The following is an 18,593-nucleotide window of genomic DNA, read 5'->3' as shown; positions in this document are numbered from 1 at the left end:
CTTGAAAAGGTTTCTTCTTTAGAAAAAGATAATAAGATAAAATCCTTGGAAGACTTGGTCGTTAAGATAGTATATGACCCAAGAAATGTTAAGGCAGCAGAAGAAATAGTTAAGAAAAAGAATACTAACGTAGAAGCACTTAGAAAACAGTTAAAATATCAACAATCGAGGATGCGCAAGCAAAAGAAGTGGGGGATAAAGAGAGCCAAAAAGAAGACATGCTTAGATTAATTATGGAGCAAAATGCACAGATAAGGGACATGGAAGAGAAAATGAACAAGCTGATCAAGGAGGAAGAATAGAATGCACAACTAGCTATAATCCCACTTGATGCAGTACCTCTTGCAACAATAGTGCAAACAGGGGCTTCTACATCAACTACAACAACAACAGCTACAACAACCATAGTAGGAATTTCTACATGCACATCACCCCCGGAACCAACTTTAGATGACTCAAGTAAACTGGTAAAAGCCATGGAAGACATGTTTTTACAAGGGGAGGAAATCAAGAAACTACAAGGACAAGTGAGGACTCTACAGGGACGGAAAGCGAGAATTCAAAATTCTCAATTGAGAGAGGTACAAAAATCCCAGAGATTGATGCAAAGGATACAACAATTGGAAAAGGAAGTTTCCATGGCTATACCTTAGCTTAGGCTAAGGAGAATATATGGATAGATATCAACAAATCAATGACAGATATCTGGCCATTAATATAGATTATTTTTGAGAAAAATGAGCTAATTCAGAAATCCAAAGGAGCCATTCAAGAAATTAGGGAAATGCTAGGGGACAAGCCAACTGAAGCCAGAAACCTCATCAAATTTCTAAATTCTAAAAACATATATTAGTTGGAAGGACTGGAAATAAAAGACAGAACCGAGACCATACTAGAAATCAATATAGTATTGACCAAGAGAAATCTTATGTTGTAGCTGGAGAAAAAGTGTTAAGTTCTGGAGAATGGTGTCCAGAGATTCTTCAATAAGTTTGAGGTCCTCAGTTAAAATGGACTTCCAAGTTTGCTAGTGTTGAATGAAAAATTAATTACATTAGCCAATTATAGCTAGAAATTTATGGCCATTGCCAGAGACAATGCCAAATTTGCAAGAATACTTCCTAGAGGCATTGGAATTTTATTTAGACATCTAGCATGAAATCAAATACATTTTTATTACTAAGTCCACCTTTGCCAAATATACAGAGGTAGATGAAATTTACAGGAAGCTACTCAAATTTTCAATCCCAAGTGAAGACAGGTGGGAAAATTATGTGAGTTACGTGAGTAAAAAGTCAATTCTTCTTCAGTAGCGGGAGAAACAACACAACAAAAGTCAAGGGCTAGATCAATAATAATCTCCACAAAAATAGTGCTAGCAATCCAAGAAGTTCAAGTTTTCCCATATTTTTCTAAATTAGAAATATAATTAGTTTAGAAATTCCTAAATTATACCCTAATTGGTTATGACAGGATATTTTGTAAATAAACTTATAAATACTTCTCCTTTCAAAGTATGAAGGGTTAGTTTTTGCATCTGAGAAAGCTATTGTACCTTTTCGAGCTTCAGTGGACCTATCACTGGACTTATAAGTAATACAGAAAGCTATTTCACAAGATTCTTGTGTCAAATTATTGGTGAAGTGTATCTATCGTGTTTATGTGTTGATTATTCTTTGTTTACCATACTCATGTGTTTTCATAATCTGAATTATTCCATAGAAAGTTGAAGAACAAATTTTGTTTTGATGTACACTCTGATTCTGGCTTTGAGTAATTTTAATGTTTTCGACTGATATTAAGTAATTGAGTTCTTAATTTCTCTTTACCTAATGGAAGTCCTTTCTATTCTTCTTATTCACTTCAGTTAAAATTAAAGAATCCAATTAGTTTGGTTGCCTTGCCCTGTGAAATCTATCTACAAAATATTGAAACAGATCCATCTTTTAAGTCACAGACTCCATAGTCCAATGGTAATATAGACATCAATCAACCATACAATTCAAATCAATTCATAAAAAAAACCTTGAACTTTTATAACTAGCCTAATATCTGAAACCAAACAAATCTAAATCTAATAGAGAGATCCCTCTCTGAAGCTGGTAGGGCTAGATCCTAGCTTCCAAAGTGGTTTTGTGGTTACCTTTGTAATTTCTCTAGCAACCTCAGAAATTATAGAGTGATAACATGAGGAACCCCACTACTACAAGAAATTTCCTCATCGCGCGAGAAATGGAATTACAACAAGTGTTCAGGAGGCTTCCATGGTTGGAGACGTGGCCAAAAACATACCCAAGATCAATGCTGCCTTGGAGGATCATAAGGTAGAGTATCAACCCATTATGGAGGAATTTGAAGGTAAGATAGCTAACTAGATTATGTCTATTTTGATTGACCCTGGAGCAAGTCTTAGTTATGTTAGTCCAAAAATAGTCGAAAAATGTCAATTATCAAGTATGAAATTTAAAACCTTGTGGTTGGTGCAGTTAGCCATAGGGGTAAAATGTAGAGTGACAACCAATGTAGAGAATTGCCCTGTAGAAATTACAAGAAAACCCACCAAAGTAAGTTTAAATATATTACTTTTGGGTTCTTATGATGTATTGATTGGAATGGAATGGATGGAAGGACATTGGTCCTTAGTAAATTGTAAAGATAAAGCCATCAGTTTCCTCATAGAGGAAGGAAACAGACAGGAAATACAGGGTATTAAAAGAAATATTAAGTTGCGGCTAATCACTGCTAACCAGTGAAAGAAATGTGTCCAGAAGGGTTTTCAAATATATGCAGAATAGGTCAAATATACCAACTCGAAGGATAATTTGGCAGCTTTTGAAGATATATCAATTCTGCAAGAGTTTATTGATGTATTTCCGGAAGACATACCTAGGTCACCTCTAAAAAGAAGCATTGACTTCACCATAGAACTTATTCCTGGAGCTGCCCCGGTGTTAAAGGCACCCTACCATATGGCTATTCCTGAGTTGACTGAACTCAAAATGCAGCTACAAGAATTACTTGATAAAGGGTACATCCGACCAAGTGTATCGCCTTGGGGAGCATCTGTGTTGTTTGTTAAGAAGAAAGACGGAACATTGAGACTTTGTATTGACTATAGGAAGTTAAACAAGTTAACCATTAAAAACAAATATCCTTTACCTCAAATAGATGACTTGTTTGACTAGGTCAAAGGCGCCACCATATTCTCTAAAATTGATCTATGATTGGGGTATCATCAAATTCACATTAAATATGAGGATGTATGTAAAACATCGTTTAGCACACATTATGGCCACTATGAGTTTATTGTGTTATCGTTTGGGTTGAATAATGCTCCGACAACCTTTATGATTTTGATGAATGGGATTTTCCATTCCTACTTGGACAAGTTTGTTCTAATTTTTATTGATGATATTCTGATTTACTCAAAGAATGCAACATAACATAAGGAGCATCTGAGGATTGTTCTCCAAACCTGAAGAGAGAATCAAATCTATGCCAAATTCAACAAATGTGACTTTTTGAAGGAACAAATACAATATCTGGGGCATATCATATCGTCCGAAGGTATTTCTATTGACCCCGAAAAAATTAAAACCATTTTAGATTGACCTGTTCCTAAAAATGCAGCAGACATTCAGTCCTTTATGGGTTTGGCAAGTTATTATCATCAATTTATCGGGGGGTTTTCTATAATTGCGTACCCCATGACATCCCTATAGAAAAAGGGGAGAGATTTTAAATGGACAATACAATGTCAACTCAATTTTGAACAATTAAAACATTTGTTAACATTCACCCCAATCTTGAAAGTAGTTGATCCAGAAAAGGACTTTACCGTTTGTACAGATGCCTGCTAGTAAGGAGTTGGAGGAATCCTGATACAAGATGGTAAAGTAGTGGTTTATGAGTCAAGGAAGCTCAAAGAGCATGAGAAAAGACATTCAACTTACAATCTAGAGCTTATTGCAGTAGTGCATGCATTGAAGCTATGGCGCAATTACTTGTTGGGAAAAAAAATGTACTCATGATAGACCATAGCAATCTAACTAATTTCTTTAAGAAACCCAATTTAAATGCACGCCAAGCTTGGTGGACAACATTCCTGAGTGAGTTTGATGTGACTGAATAGCTCAAGGAAGCTACCCTTATGGATCCTGAATATAAATTTTTATTGTATCCAAATGTATGACTCAGGAAAACCAACTGAGTATGGCATTGATGATCGAAAATTGTTGAACCTAAAAGGAAGGGTGCATGTCCCCAATCAAGTAAGCTTCAAACAAATGTTGTTAGATGAGTTTCAACACAGTCCTTATGTTTCACACCTAGGTTATAAGAATTTATTCTCTGCAATCAAGAAAATATATTTTTGGCCTAGAATGAGGAAGTACATCATGATGTATTTGGCAAAGTGTTTTGGGTGCCAACAGGTTAAAGTTGAGCATCAGCACCTTGCCAGACTGCTCCAACCACTCCCTATACCTGAGTGGACGTGGGAAATGATTACATTAGACTTCATAAACTTCCGAGAACCCATAAGCAGCATGACTCCATCATGGTGGTGGTGGACAGGTTGAGAAAAGTTGTTCATTTTATTCCTGTTAAGTCCACTTATAAAGCTGTGGAAATAGAAGACATCTTTATGAGGGAAATATTTCGATTGCATGACATGCCAAAAGTAGTAATATCAGATAGAGATGTAAAATTTACATCTGCATTCTAGAAAGCTCTTTTTACAAGGATAGGTACCCAGATCCAATTTAGAACCACCTTTCTTCCTCAGAAGGATGGGAAAATGGAGCAGGTCAATCAAGTGCTAGAAGACATGTTGCGAATGTATGTGATGCAATAGCCAACCAAATGGGAGGATTACCTCCATTTGATTGAATTTTCTTATAACAATAGCTACCATGAATAGTTAAATATGAGCCCCTATAAAGTGTTGTATGGAAGAAGGTGTAGGACTCTTGCTGGGTGGCATAACCTAGAAGATAAAATGATCCTAGGACCAAAATGTTAGCAGAAATGGAATAAGAAGTGAATAAAGTTCGACAAAACTTGAAAGTGTCTCAAGACAGAAAAAACATCATGCAGATAAAAGTTGAAGTTTCAAGGAATACCAAGTTGGGGATCATGTTTATGTATGGATAAAACCCAAGAAAATCACTTTGTAGTGGGGTAATTGGTGCTAAATTGGCACCCCACTATCATGGCCCTTTCCAAGTCTTGGGAAGGGTAGGACCATTAGCTTATCAACTTGCTCTTCCTCGTCACATAAAAGTACATAATGTGTTTCACGTATCACTATTAAAGAAATATGTGTGTGATCTCAGACACATTATTAATATGCAAGGTGTGCAAGAAAGTATATATGAATTTGAGCTATATTATAACCCAACAAAAAGTGAATAACTAACGGTGATAATGGTGTTTTGGTAGGTCAAACCAGATGAGGAATTTTTGGTAGAACCCCTGTGTATTCTCGATTGGAGAGAAACAATGTTGCAGAAGTGAGTTATCACCCAAGCTAAAGTGCAATGGAAGCACTTTAGCCCAGAGGAAGCTACTTGGGAAGATGAAAGTATACTGAGACAAGACTATCCTTCTCCATTTCATGGGCTACATTAGACACCAAGGAGGATTTTTTGCTTAGGGGGGGAGATGTAACACCTTCCGGATGGCAGTCAGAAATATTTTATTTTGTTGGTAAATGGGACCCTGGAAAGTCCAATGACATTTTGGATTGATAATTTAAATGGTAATAATATTTTTTTATTTTTATATATATTATGAAATTTCAGAATTCAAGAAGGGAGATTGGAAATGAATTCCAACCTCCAGGCAGTTAGGAACAGTTAAAATAGTTATACCTTTATTTCCTGGAGATAAAAGGAGATCTCAGTGGAAACAAAGGGGTTCAATTTGTTTTAGAAAAGAAGTGGAAGTGAGGTAAAAAAAGGTGCGTCTAGAGATGGACTTGATCCATTGGATCACCACATTACGGAAAGGAATCAGAGGCAGGAAGACTAGACAATAGTCCTGAGGTATGTAAACTGATTTGATAATAACTAGAACTGTTTCTTGTTGTTCTGGAGCGGAAGCTCAGGGGTAGAAGAGGATGTTATTTATCTTCTTACGATTGGGTGAAGAAGGTCTCACTCTATTGAATTCGAGGAAATTTCAGAGAACAGATAAGTATCTAGGATTGGTCTTTAACTTGTACTTTTGTATGTTTGAGTACTTACTAAAGTTAAGGTTGAAACTGCGCCAATAAATTCTAGAATTTATATCTTGCTGGTGGTTATAAGCTGAAAGTGATTGGTAAATGTTTTAAGTTTTGTTTTACATTCTGCAATTTCCGACTGGTAGGAAAATGGGGCAATATTTAGTGTTGGTGTAAACATTGCCTTAGGAAGCAAAGGGGATAAATGAAGGAATGGAAATTAATAAACCCTGCAACCAACTAGGACAACAAATGGGGAAATATTGTTAGAGCTTGGAACCAAGAAAATAGTAAACCTAGAAAACAATAATACAAGGAATTTGAAACAGAAAACAACTAAAGCATACAATTATGTTGCATGTAATATAACCATGAGAAGTAACTTAATATCATAAATGTAGTGTTGTTGTGTTTGATGAACACAGGGTTTTATTAAAATAAAGGTGTAGTTCTGAAGATATTTTGGAAATGCACAGGATCATAACAACGGGTAAGGAACGAGCTGCTGCCTCAGAAGTGACTCAGTCTAGTCCCCTACATGACTATGCGTAGATAGGTATTCCAGAATCAACTAATGACCCTAAATATATTAAAGAAAAGTAAAAAACAAAATGTTAAATGCAGTAATAGTTGTAGCATGTATAATTATGAGCACAAGAAAAAATTAAATTGGAGCATCAATTCGTTGCTTAAAAGAGAGTCTATTATGTATAGAAGATTTTTAAAGATTACATACCGAACTATAGAGACTGTGTAAATATAACCATAATAATCATGAATAGAACAAAATTCATTATAACCATAATAATCATGAGCAGAATGAGATTCATTATAACCATGTCACTAGGATTTTATACAAAAAGGAACTCATAGTATCTATCTTTAAACCTATTACTAAGCCAAAAAATAGAGATTTATCAAGGAATTGTTTAATTCAGAATATCAATTAAAGGGCTCATATTCCTTACATAGTAGCTATACAAATAACCCTTGCCACAAATAACTCTGCTTTAAATGAAAAGAAAAAGGGACTTAAAAAAAAATTGTTGCTACATTCAAGATAACTCTTAAGTTAAAACGAAGTCCAGAAACCCTGGTTCTAAACCCTATATGCTAACAGGCCGCAAGCTAACAGATAGGCACCTGGAGTTTAGGATATCATAGCCTCGAAGCCATCATCCAAAACCCCCGTGAAGGTGTGCCTGCAAGTGGCAAACCATGCAGAGGGTAAAAACCCTAAGAGAGTTTGTATCTAAACTAGTTAAGTAACATGAGTAACTGCGAAGAAAGTGAAAGGGAGGAAAAATTACCAATGTCAGGAGGTTTTGGTTTCCCGAAACCTTGAAACTCGATCCTCAAGAATTGATTCCAGAGATGTTGTTTCCTCATAACAGAGAAGCTTACCAGAGGAAGGGTACCTGCATAGGACGCAACCATATAACAAATAAGAGAAAAATAGACACAAAATCTAAGTCGTATGCAATGAATAAGAAAAAATGACTTTTAAATTAATCTACCTGTATAGGTGAGCATTCCAAACTCCACCCAGATTTGAAGAGACCATAGGGATGAAACCCTTTGCAGATCTGAGCAACGGAAGAATGAACTGTGGGAACAAAGAACAATACCATGAATGGTGCAAGTCTGGTAGAAAAATCACCTGGAAGCCTGTGGATTGACTCTTAGCAGAGGTTGCATTAGATTTGAGCTGCAAAGCATGGTCTGGGAGGAGAACAAGAGGTAAATGAAAAAATGAGGCCAAGGGTACCCACGACCAGAACCCTAACCATTTGTAAGTGATTTCCTATCGTCAGATCAACTCTTTTGAAATCATCTTTCGTCGTATGCCCAGTTGTCCAATGTGGTGATACCTAGTTATAAACCATGTACCCTTCTCAATACTTTGAGCATTAAATCTAAGGTTGAGGTTCATTGTAGCTAAATCTATCACCCTATGGAATAAGTGCTCTGGGAGATAGAGAAATCTTCCTAGAGACAACCTCTGGGTTGATTGTAGACCAGTGCCTAGGACATCTTAAAGATAGGAGTTCTTAAGAGATAAACTGTGAGGGTTTTTCAACACTCCAATTGTCACATAAATAGGTAATAGGATGGGCTTGGTTCAATAAGGCTTCACTGAGGTAGCTTCAAGCCAACACATGGATCCAAATGTTGTGGGTATATTGGGGCAATCTCAAAGAGAAATGGCTTCATTTGGCTGCCAACACACAACAATGAGAAAACTCAATAATGAAGTTGTAGTAATGGTGGATAGGAGGAAGGAAGGAGGGAAATAGATGTATAGGGTTGTAACAAACAGAATCCTAAGTAGCAATGTTCCACCAAAAAAATGGAATTCAATGTATAGGGCTGTAAAAAACACATAATCCTAAGCAAATATTTTCCAATAGAAATATGGAAGAGGAAGGAGGTGGAATGATAGAAACAACAGAGTACTTATTGAGGTTTCATGCCTATAACATGGGTACCTCTATCACCAAATAGTGTGAGAAAGGTTGTGCTCATACAAGTATTGCAAGTTAATCCAATAACACAAGTAACTATGTAATACACAAAGGCACTGTTCTATATATAGCATCCAGGGTAAATCCATGAATCAGGGAGAACCAACAATCTCGTTACACTATTTCAGAGAAGGTAGAACAACTTATGAAATGAGATTACATAAGGGAAAACATACTTCACATCGGTCATGCTTGGAATCACTAGAGAGTTTCATTCATCCAAATGAGTCCAACATACCAGTCCATAACATCCAGCACCACATCGGTCGTCCACCATGCATAAGAAAATAAAACCAAAATGGCATCTCAGAATTCAAACTGCTTGGGTGAGGAATTTCTAAACCACTATATAATATTGCTTCCCCATATTTATAAGAAAAGGGGGAGAGCTTGAGTTACAATCCCAAAATCTGAGCCAGAGCACCAGCGGTCTACTAGACTAGCTGTCTCGACCAGTGTAAGGCTCTGCTACCGAAAGATTTCAACCCCTTTGTGTTTCTTCCTTCATGTGATCGAGGGCTTGAACCAAGCGCTTAGCCCTTCGGGCGTTAAGGCTTTTAACTACTGCTCGGGGGATTTTTCCTTTATAACTTGAAATGCCTTTGATATCCCCTTACACCGCATTGGCTGATATCCCAGACGCAAAATATTTTTGAAATATGACTTATGAAACATCGCATCTAGGGTCCTTTTTCTTTCTTAGTCGGAATCCTGCATCCCAGCGCTGAATGCACTTTTCCTTAATTTTCTCCCCTAGGCAGCTGCGACCATCGATCAACGGGGTGAAATCATCATTGCCACATGTCACCCTGTGAATGGTGACACGCGTCACCTAGAAATGGCCCCATAGGACCCTTAAAAACACTGAAACTGAGTCCCACATTTCATCTGCCACATCAACATCCATATTGCCATGTCATTGATGGCATCAGCTGCCATGTCATCTTTGACGAGCAATCATATGCCACCACGTGGCCCCCTAGAGGAGAGAGAAAAGGGCCTGCCCAACCCTACTTTTTCATGGGTTTCCTTTGTTAAATAATTTTGGCCTTCCTCGACAATCTTATACTAAATCACAAAATCGAAACCCCGCAAGGATTTTGGGGAGGTAGCCCTCTGTTCCTGCAATCGCGGATGATGCGAGATTGTGGGATGCAGGATTTCCCATCTCCGACATGTTGATGTGTCGATGCCACGGGGAGGAGAGACAAATGGGTGGCCCAACCTTGGTTTTTTCATTCTTTTCCCTTGTAAACGATTTTTCAGCCTCCCTGGTGATGTACCACTATATCACACGATCCACAGTTTATGGGTCTTTTAAGTTCAAAACCCTGTCGATCACCGATATCACGGGACTGTGGGCTACAATATTGGTGTTCGTCATTGCAAACTGCTAATAACCTTAATTGTATGCCCTGGGACATGTGGGATGCAGGACTACAGGATCACATGACTGTGGGATTGCGGGAATGCAGGATTACAATTTTCCTTGCTCTGTTGTTTTTTCCTTTGCTTGCTGGGCTTTCCAAGGGTAATCTTGAAAATACTTTAACTTCTGCTCCAGGAGTCCATTTTTGGACTTCCATATACCGTTGGAAAGCTCTTTCCTAGCACTAGGAAGTGAAGAGGGTCTGATTAAGATTTGATAGCTTATGTGGCTCAAAAGTTAGCATCAAATCTCCCTGTGATTTTTCATTTGAAGCAACTGATGAATGATAAAGCAGTGAGTGACAACAGGGTTAAGGCATAAGTTTAACAAATTATGCCACATTAAAATCACATGCGACCCATACTATATTCCACCTTTGATTACCTATATACACATATCATATAACATTTTGCTATAATGTGATTAGACAAGTATGGTGATCACATATTAGGGATCGGTAAATTCTATTTAAAAGGGTATATATATGTGTGTGTGTGTGTGTGTGTGCATTAACTTACAAGTTTGAGGTTTACACGTTACAGTATATGAAGCCATAAAGAAGGACAATGGTTATTAATTAAGATTGGAAAATATTTATATTATTTTACTTTATTTTTATTAATAATTTTACTTTATTTTTTAATTAATGATTTTTTATTAAAATTTAATTTTTCTAATTAATATATATATTTAATTTAATCTTAAATAATAATTGAGTTAGATGATGAGCATAATAATTGTTGATATAAATGAGGAGAAACATGAAGACACAATATAAATAGTAAAAGGAAATTTAAAAAAAGTCTCAAATTGAAATAACTTATCTCATAAAAGCAAAGAAGGTTGGGAAAGATAGTCTAGCATAAAGATAGATTGATTCATTTTAAGGTAAGCTGCAGTGACCATGGATTTTCCATGCTCAGTAAATCTTCTATCCTAAAGGGATGAATCTTTATAAATGAGGATCACATTCCCATAGACCAATTTGAATTCAGGAAAGAGGTTCAAGAGGTAAAGGAAGCCATAAAAGAAAGAAAATAGGCAATCATTGGAAATAGGAAGGTTGTTATTAGGGATAGCGACCAAAATGAGAGTGATAAATAGGAACTTGGAACACTTTAGAACCTGTTTTGGAATTGTCATGAGTTTCCATTGCATAAAGATCTTACGTTAAGTTGGATCCCAAGTGAAATGGTTATTGTTTTCTCAGTTGAAACTTGGGAACATGATGAGTCTAATTTCCCTCATAGATGGATTTGTTCTATGGTCAACATGGAACAAGAAATCCCCTCATAGACAAATTAGAGATATAACTTCTTATATAAAAAAAATGTTTTCCATCACACTCGACTTCATTAGACAAAGTCCCTCAATTACTACATTTGGATCGAAATATATGACACTAACGCTAAGAGAATTTATATCACAATTTTTTATTTTGCACCTATCAACTCTACTTTCTATAAGAAAAGCAATATAGATAAGAATTTCCCCTATAATAACCAAGAACATGATATTCATAATCTAAGGAATGAAGTAATATCCTCTTGTTAGGAGACTTCAATGCTATAATTGCAACTAAGAAAGCAATTCTTCTAAGTAATGACTCCAACCCTAATCCTCTTTGGATAGATGAGGACCTCGATTTAACTAGTAGATTCAAAATAAACTTTGAATACCATACCAAAAATTTATTTGGTATTGAGTTAATTAAGCAATAGTTCCCAAGACCCTATAATTTGTAATACCATAACCAAGTGACCAAAGTCTAATCAGATGACTTGTATTCATGGGATTACCAGTAGTGTCATGAATTATGTGATATTTGATATTCTTGTTTCCAACAAAATTGTAAATTTTGACCTCTGAAATGACCATGAGATTGATTTTAATCACAAGCTTTTATCATTAACTCTAAACTTTGACCTGCACACTAGCCACATGCAAGATATTTATGATAGCCAAAGACACCTACTCTTTGAAAAAGGTAAAATGGGACTCTTCTTAGAGGATTTAAAAATGGATTTATATTTTTGAACTTATAATGATAATATTGAGCATCTCTATCATAATTTTACTACAACCCTCTCCACTACCATCGGGAAGTTCCCTATCAAGGTGACATATAAAAATAATAATAGAACTAGCAACCATTGTTATGGTAATTATTTAAAATTGCTATAAATTTGATTAGTGATGCTCATAGTGAAAACTTCAAAATTGATAAGATAAATTTGTACAAAGCTATTATTAAAAGAAAGAAACGATGTTATATAAATAGTAAGCAAGAACAACTACTTCCCCTTTCTAAAGTTGATTACAAAAAGTTTTGGAGCAAATTTATAATTCGTAAAAATGAAGAAAATAATGTGTGATCCCCTTAAATAATTGGAATATCTACCCTAAAAACCTTTATAAGTCCCCTAATTCCAAGGGAATCATTTTGATTTCTCCTATATATGGTGATATATTTTCTTTAAAAGACATTGAATTTGGGATTAAACAACTCACTAATGGCTAACGATACTGAAGGCAATCAAATTGCAATTTTTAAAATTGGAGGGCTTGTCCTCATTCCTCACATAGACAAGCTCTTCAATTGTGTGGTGAAGCAAGGGTTTCCTAAGTCTTGGATGCAAAGCCTTATTGTGCATATCTTTAAAAGTGGCATAAAAGCATTCCTTCTAATTACAAAACTATTATGATCTACTACATTTTAGCCAAGTTGTACATGTTTATTTTGGTAAACAAGATTAGCCTATGGCTTGAAGCCATGGTAAAAGACTTAAAGGCCAAGCTAGATTTATGAGACATCATTCAATTGTGACCATCTTGTTACTCTCAAGATCATTGCAAAGGAATATCGAAATAGTAAGATTGGCCTCTTTGGTTGGTTTGTGGACTTTAGAAAAGTTTTTAACACTGTTCCTAGGACAAAGCTATGGAAGAGGTTGGTGGAGATAATGGTTCCTCCCAAGCTTAAGGGTTTTTGTGATAAAGCTATATGTGAATGTTATTTCCAAGATGAAGACCACTAAGGGTTGGTCAAAAGAAATTAATTGCAATATCAGAGTCAAGCAAGGGTGTCCCTTTATCCCATACTCTTTTTGGAATTTATATTGACAAGCTTCAAGAGTGTTTATAAGATGCAAGATGTGTTGGCCCCATGTTCACTAGTATCATCATAACTCTTCTTCTTTATGATGTCAATATTTCTCTTTTGGAAAAGAGTTGTGACAATCTCAACAAACAATTAGGAATCCTCCAAGACTTTTTCTCAAATATGGGTATGACTATTAACACTTACATGACTAAAGTCATGATAATTAAATCTCAAAATATTACCTGTCATAGTTTCATTTACGATAATAGCTACTTGGGGGAACTTCCTTCAGATCTAGGAATCGACATCGATCATCAACATAGTTGGAATTATAGCATTGAGAAAATAATAAGTCGAGGGTGGAAAGTTTACTATAGGCCTAAAAAGATTGTAAGTCAACATATTTTTGGATTTGGGATTAAAAAAAGGTTCATCTTTAAGACTCTTGTCACCCCTGTTATTTTATATGGATGGGGGATTTGAAGTTTCCAGGGAATCATGGAATAAGATTGAGAAAATTCAAAAGCATTTTATAAGCTACAACCTCAATATTAAAGGATGTACTCCTTACCTTGTCTTGCTGATTAAATCTAGACTTTCCCTATTGAAAGCATGGTTATGATTAGGTATATCATGTATAAGAAGAAGTTTTAATGATGAAACACATTCGATGGTCAAAACACATCAACAATCAACTTGTTTATGTGATGGATCTGGAAGATAATTGTGTATATATATATATATATATATATATATATATATATATAAAATAAAATAATAATAATAATTTAGAATAAAGTTATAATTTAGTTAACTTTTATGATTTTTTTTTTTTTTAATTTAGGAAATGTGAAATGTATAATGGGGTAAGTGTTTTGATGATTATCATGGATTGATGTATATCCACGTTTACCATCCATTTAATTTATATGGCTACACTAGTGTTATATTTAAAAATAATAAAATAATACTTACATTAACAAATTAAAAAATACGAATAACAAAAGAAAATGTCAAAATACTTCAATTTCCACCTTAATTTATATAAAGAGAGATATCTAATATAGTATGAGGTATCTAATTTCGTTAGTACTTAATATGATATTGGCAAATGTAATGTAAAAATAATATTATTGATACTGCATCATGTGTAATTCATTCTATGTTCAATAATGTAACATCCACTACATAGATTGTTATGCTTATAAACATGTTATGTAAATGTGCAATCTAGTGTTCAATTATGTCGTGATTGTTGTATCGGTGTATGAATATTGTGCTCAATATTTAAAGTTATTAGTCATGTAATTGATGCTTTAATTGATATTAAAATGAGTGATCATGCATTATGCTTGATTACACATATATGTGTGTTTGTGTGTGTGTGTGTTTTATTTAATGACAAAAGTTGTAATTTTTACTTAATTTATTTGTGAAATTTAAATTTGCTAGAGAAATATGATGTTCCAAAGTCTTGGGAGATGGGGTCTTTAGTTTCACCCACTTGACATGAACTTCCATACACATATACCACTAAATTTAATGCCAAACCCTTATGGTTGGAAAAAACCTCCCTGATTTGATTGGTTATTAATGCAATCAGGAGGTATCATCATGACCTTCCTTTCTTGTGAGTCAAAAGGGTAATCTGTGAATGAAGGAATCATTCCAGGAGGGCGAGGAGGGGGGGAAGGGGGAGGAGGGGATGCCCTCTTAGCCAGACCCTAGACGCAACATTTCAACTATAAATATGTTGGCCAATTCAGACAAGGGTTATGACTAAATTCTAGAGGATTTTCGTGGAGAGCCAATGTGAGTGTGAAACTCATGGAGAGAATTCAACCTATGCTAGACCACTACTCTCTCTTCGGTTTTGACCTTGGATTACTGGTTTAGCCATAGAGAGATTAAATTGGAAATTTTTGGTTCTTGTTGAGACTATGAAACCATAGGTGTTTATTGCAGTTGTGAAACCATTAGTGCTTGTCTCCTACCATGAATCCAGACGTACAACAAATCACTAGTGCTTGTGGCTAGTTGTAAAACAACTAATACTTTTTGTGGATGTGAAACCACCAGTGATTGATATACCACTATTAAACCACCTGCAAGTGGTATCCATCTCTCGGTCGAAGTGGTGTTTCTCTTGTGAAATTGATTCAATAGATTTTGGACCTAGCATGGGGGTGGTTAGTTACGAGACAAAAAAAATGTAACTGACCTATGGTTGGGAGGGTAGCGTGAAGCTCTTCTGCAATTTCTTGCGGAATTTGACTTAATCAAAAAATTAGAATGGTTTATGCCTTCATTTTATGAACTCTGCAGTATGTTTATTCATAATTACCCATTAATATTTATTTTTTTGCATGTGCCACGAGTGATTTATTTTTGACTATATAATCATGATTATTATTGACCTTGGATGTTCATGGTCATTTAAAGTTATTTGGTAATGTAATTCCAACTAATGATTTAGAATTTACAACCTATATAAAATTTTAGAAAATACTAAAATCATGTCATGGATTGATGTGCTTGAGATATTGAATTGGTACTATGATTTGAAAGAAAGGAAGTCTTAGATCTTACAACTATTATTTGAGCGTACTATGGTTTCTAAAAATGATGTGAATTATAAATTGTGGTTTCATGTTCCAGATTTAATTAATGGATGACGTATATTTCATTTGTTGGTTAAATTTCAAAGTGGTTTGTGTAAATAACCACTAAATCAGTGTCCGTAAACAATTAAATTATATGTGTCTTGGAAAATTAATTGGGTCAGGCTGTCCTTTCTGGCCTTCACACTACCGTTTGCATGGATGCGTTCACCCCCAAAAGGAAATCATGCATTGCCAATTTTGGCGTTACTATATATATAAAAGAATTGTTAGAATTGTGCCCCGTCTTCTAGCCTCACCATAATTGGTTGAGCGATAGCTATCAACATATACTCCCACTCTACTATGATATCAAAATTGGTGAACGTCGTAATTCAACATCATTGTTCCTCCATGTGTACAATTAAAGGTGATTTAATGGCTTCAAATTTTGGTTTGATACCTAGTTGGGCATCAAAGCGTTCAAATACCCTTGGCCTACATATATGCAGTTGTGTTTCTTTGTGATAATAGTTCATTTTTCAATTCCTAGCTGAATATAAAACGTCGCACGTTGAATTCTATAATTAGAACTTACCAAATCATTATGTCAAGATGATATATATCTATATCTATATATATATATATATATATATATATATATATATATATATATATTTGTGCACTAAGGGGCAATATCCATGATGGGGCATGATTAAACTTATCACTAATTAAATCTTTCTCTAATGACTTATAAAACATACATATGCATATTATTTTATTTTAGAAACCATAAAAAGATCGTGAAATCTTCCTTCAGGTCTTTAACAACATAAATATCAACCTCACAATATAGGGCAATTAACCTTTGATCTAATGATAAAGGCATTGTTCCTTTGGACTATTTTAAAAATTTCATAACACTGACTTGGTCACCCTCAACGTACACAACTGAAGCCTAGTAGGTCTTGCTAGTTATCGAGCATTGGGGGAGGGAAACATAAGTAATTAGTGGATCATCACTCCAGATCCCCTCGACACAATATGTTGTGGTTTTGGAGGGAGATATTCTAGATCAATAACATCAGGCCTTCAGGTCTCGGGGCTTAAGCCCCTCCACATATCAAGTTGCATGTTATCACTGTAGATAGACCAATGGGGAGAAGTCCATGGGTATGACCTACCTTGTTTTCAAGTTTTTGGGCCTCGGGGGCTTAACCCCACATGTTAAACAACATGACTACTGTTGGCTTGTTGGGGTCTGACCTAGGTTTGGAGGTGATTTAGCCAAACAAATCCTAGTACTACTAGTCCTTTCGGCAACAGTCTGCGGAGTGCGGACTGAAGTCTCACCCGAAGTAGTATGGGAGGGTGCTAGAACTAGGTTTCTGCACCCTGGGGATGTCTGATGGGTTCAAGTGGTCCGCGGTTTGATCTTGCGCACATGTCGCTACGCGCACTTACCCGTACCTCGTAGCCTGAGATGCTGCTTTCGCGCAGCCCTATTCGGGGGCCGAACAATGTTATTACCCAAGTTCTTACTAGTAACCCGATATTAGTTGATTATCTTAGCTTATTTGCATGCTTTCAGTTATACTTAACAATATTCACAATTCATATAAGTGCGCGCAGTAAATAAACAGTATAATTGCAATTGATATCAAACATGTAATAACTCAGAAAAGATGCACATAATTGGTAACGAAACCTTTCTTTATTAATCTCTTTTCCAGTTACAGACTCGACTCCACCCTGCGCACTTAGCTGCAGGGGTCCGCGCACTCAGCTGCAGACTCTACTAGGTCTCTACGCACTCAGCTATAGAGCCTCTTCCTACTATTATGACCCAAGATACACTTAGACTCTTATGCTTCGCTATCTCCTACTTCGCTCTTACTTCCTTTAACTATCTTTTACACTTAGAGCTTTTCTCTATTTATACAATCCCATGGTTTGCGAACCATGGGTAGGCTAACATTACATTCAAAACTTAGGGCGGACAACCCTATGACTCTAACATACATTTCGCACTCACAATTCGCGGAGCTTTACAATAATATCACTCAAAACTTGGGCTTTGAGCCCCAAAACATGTTATGGGGGGATTCCATGCCCAATAGGCCCCCAACACAAACATCATGACTCGCCCTCGAGTCACTCTGTCGGTGCGGTGATCTTGGCACAGAGTCCCTCCAACTGGTCTCGAACGGTCCCGATGTCCGCAGTGCACTGAGCTGCTGCTTGTTGAACCTGCTGCATCCGGTCTTCTGAGACCTCTATGTCCGACGTACTGCCCTGCATCTGCGCATGCATCCCCTGAATATGTGCAAGCTTCCCTTCAATATTTACCGTGATTGTGAAGGCTTCGTCAATCCATGGCTGAACGCACGCTTTGAGAACTGATTCCATATGGCGCGTTGTGTCCACGTGCTCCTTTAATGCCTTGGCTTGCTGCATCCTCACAAGTTGCTGAGTGAGGACTATTGTTTGCGCAGTTCCTCTGATACTGTCGTACTATTGCTGGAGTTCTCGCGCCTCTGTCTCCAGGCACTGGATGTTGGGATCCTCCTGCAATGTTGTGAGGACCCCAAGTGCTTGTTCCAACATGTCAGTACAGTCGTGCACTGCTCCTCCAATTTCTTCCAACCCACTGTAATAGTGCTAGTGCACTGTTCTCTGATCTCTGGGGGAGTGGAAGGCTGCGCCTTCA

The 18,593-nt window shown here is 36.2% G+C and overlaps 1 pseudogene; it reads right to left on the bottom strand.

Annotated features, from left to right (window-relative positions):
* The window catches only part of LOC149181188 (chaperone protein dnaJ 10 pseudogene), a 73,494-nt pseudogene extending 55,154 nt beyond the window's left edge, over positions 1 to 18,340 (bottom strand).
* Positions 18,341 to 18,593: the final 253 nt, after the last annotated feature.

The sequence above is a fragment of the Pinus tabuliformis genome, chromosome 3_2 (genome assembly GCF_031772625.1).
Source record: "Pinus tabuliformis cultivar Carrire ecotype Pingquan chromosome 3_2, CPIR1, whole genome shotgun sequence".
NCBI classification, from domain to species: Eukaryota; Viridiplantae; Streptophyta; class Pinopsida; order Pinales; family Pinaceae; genus Pinus; species Pinus tabuliformis.
Note: the sequence above shows the minus strand (reverse complement) of the source record. Positions and strands in the feature narration are given on the sequence as shown.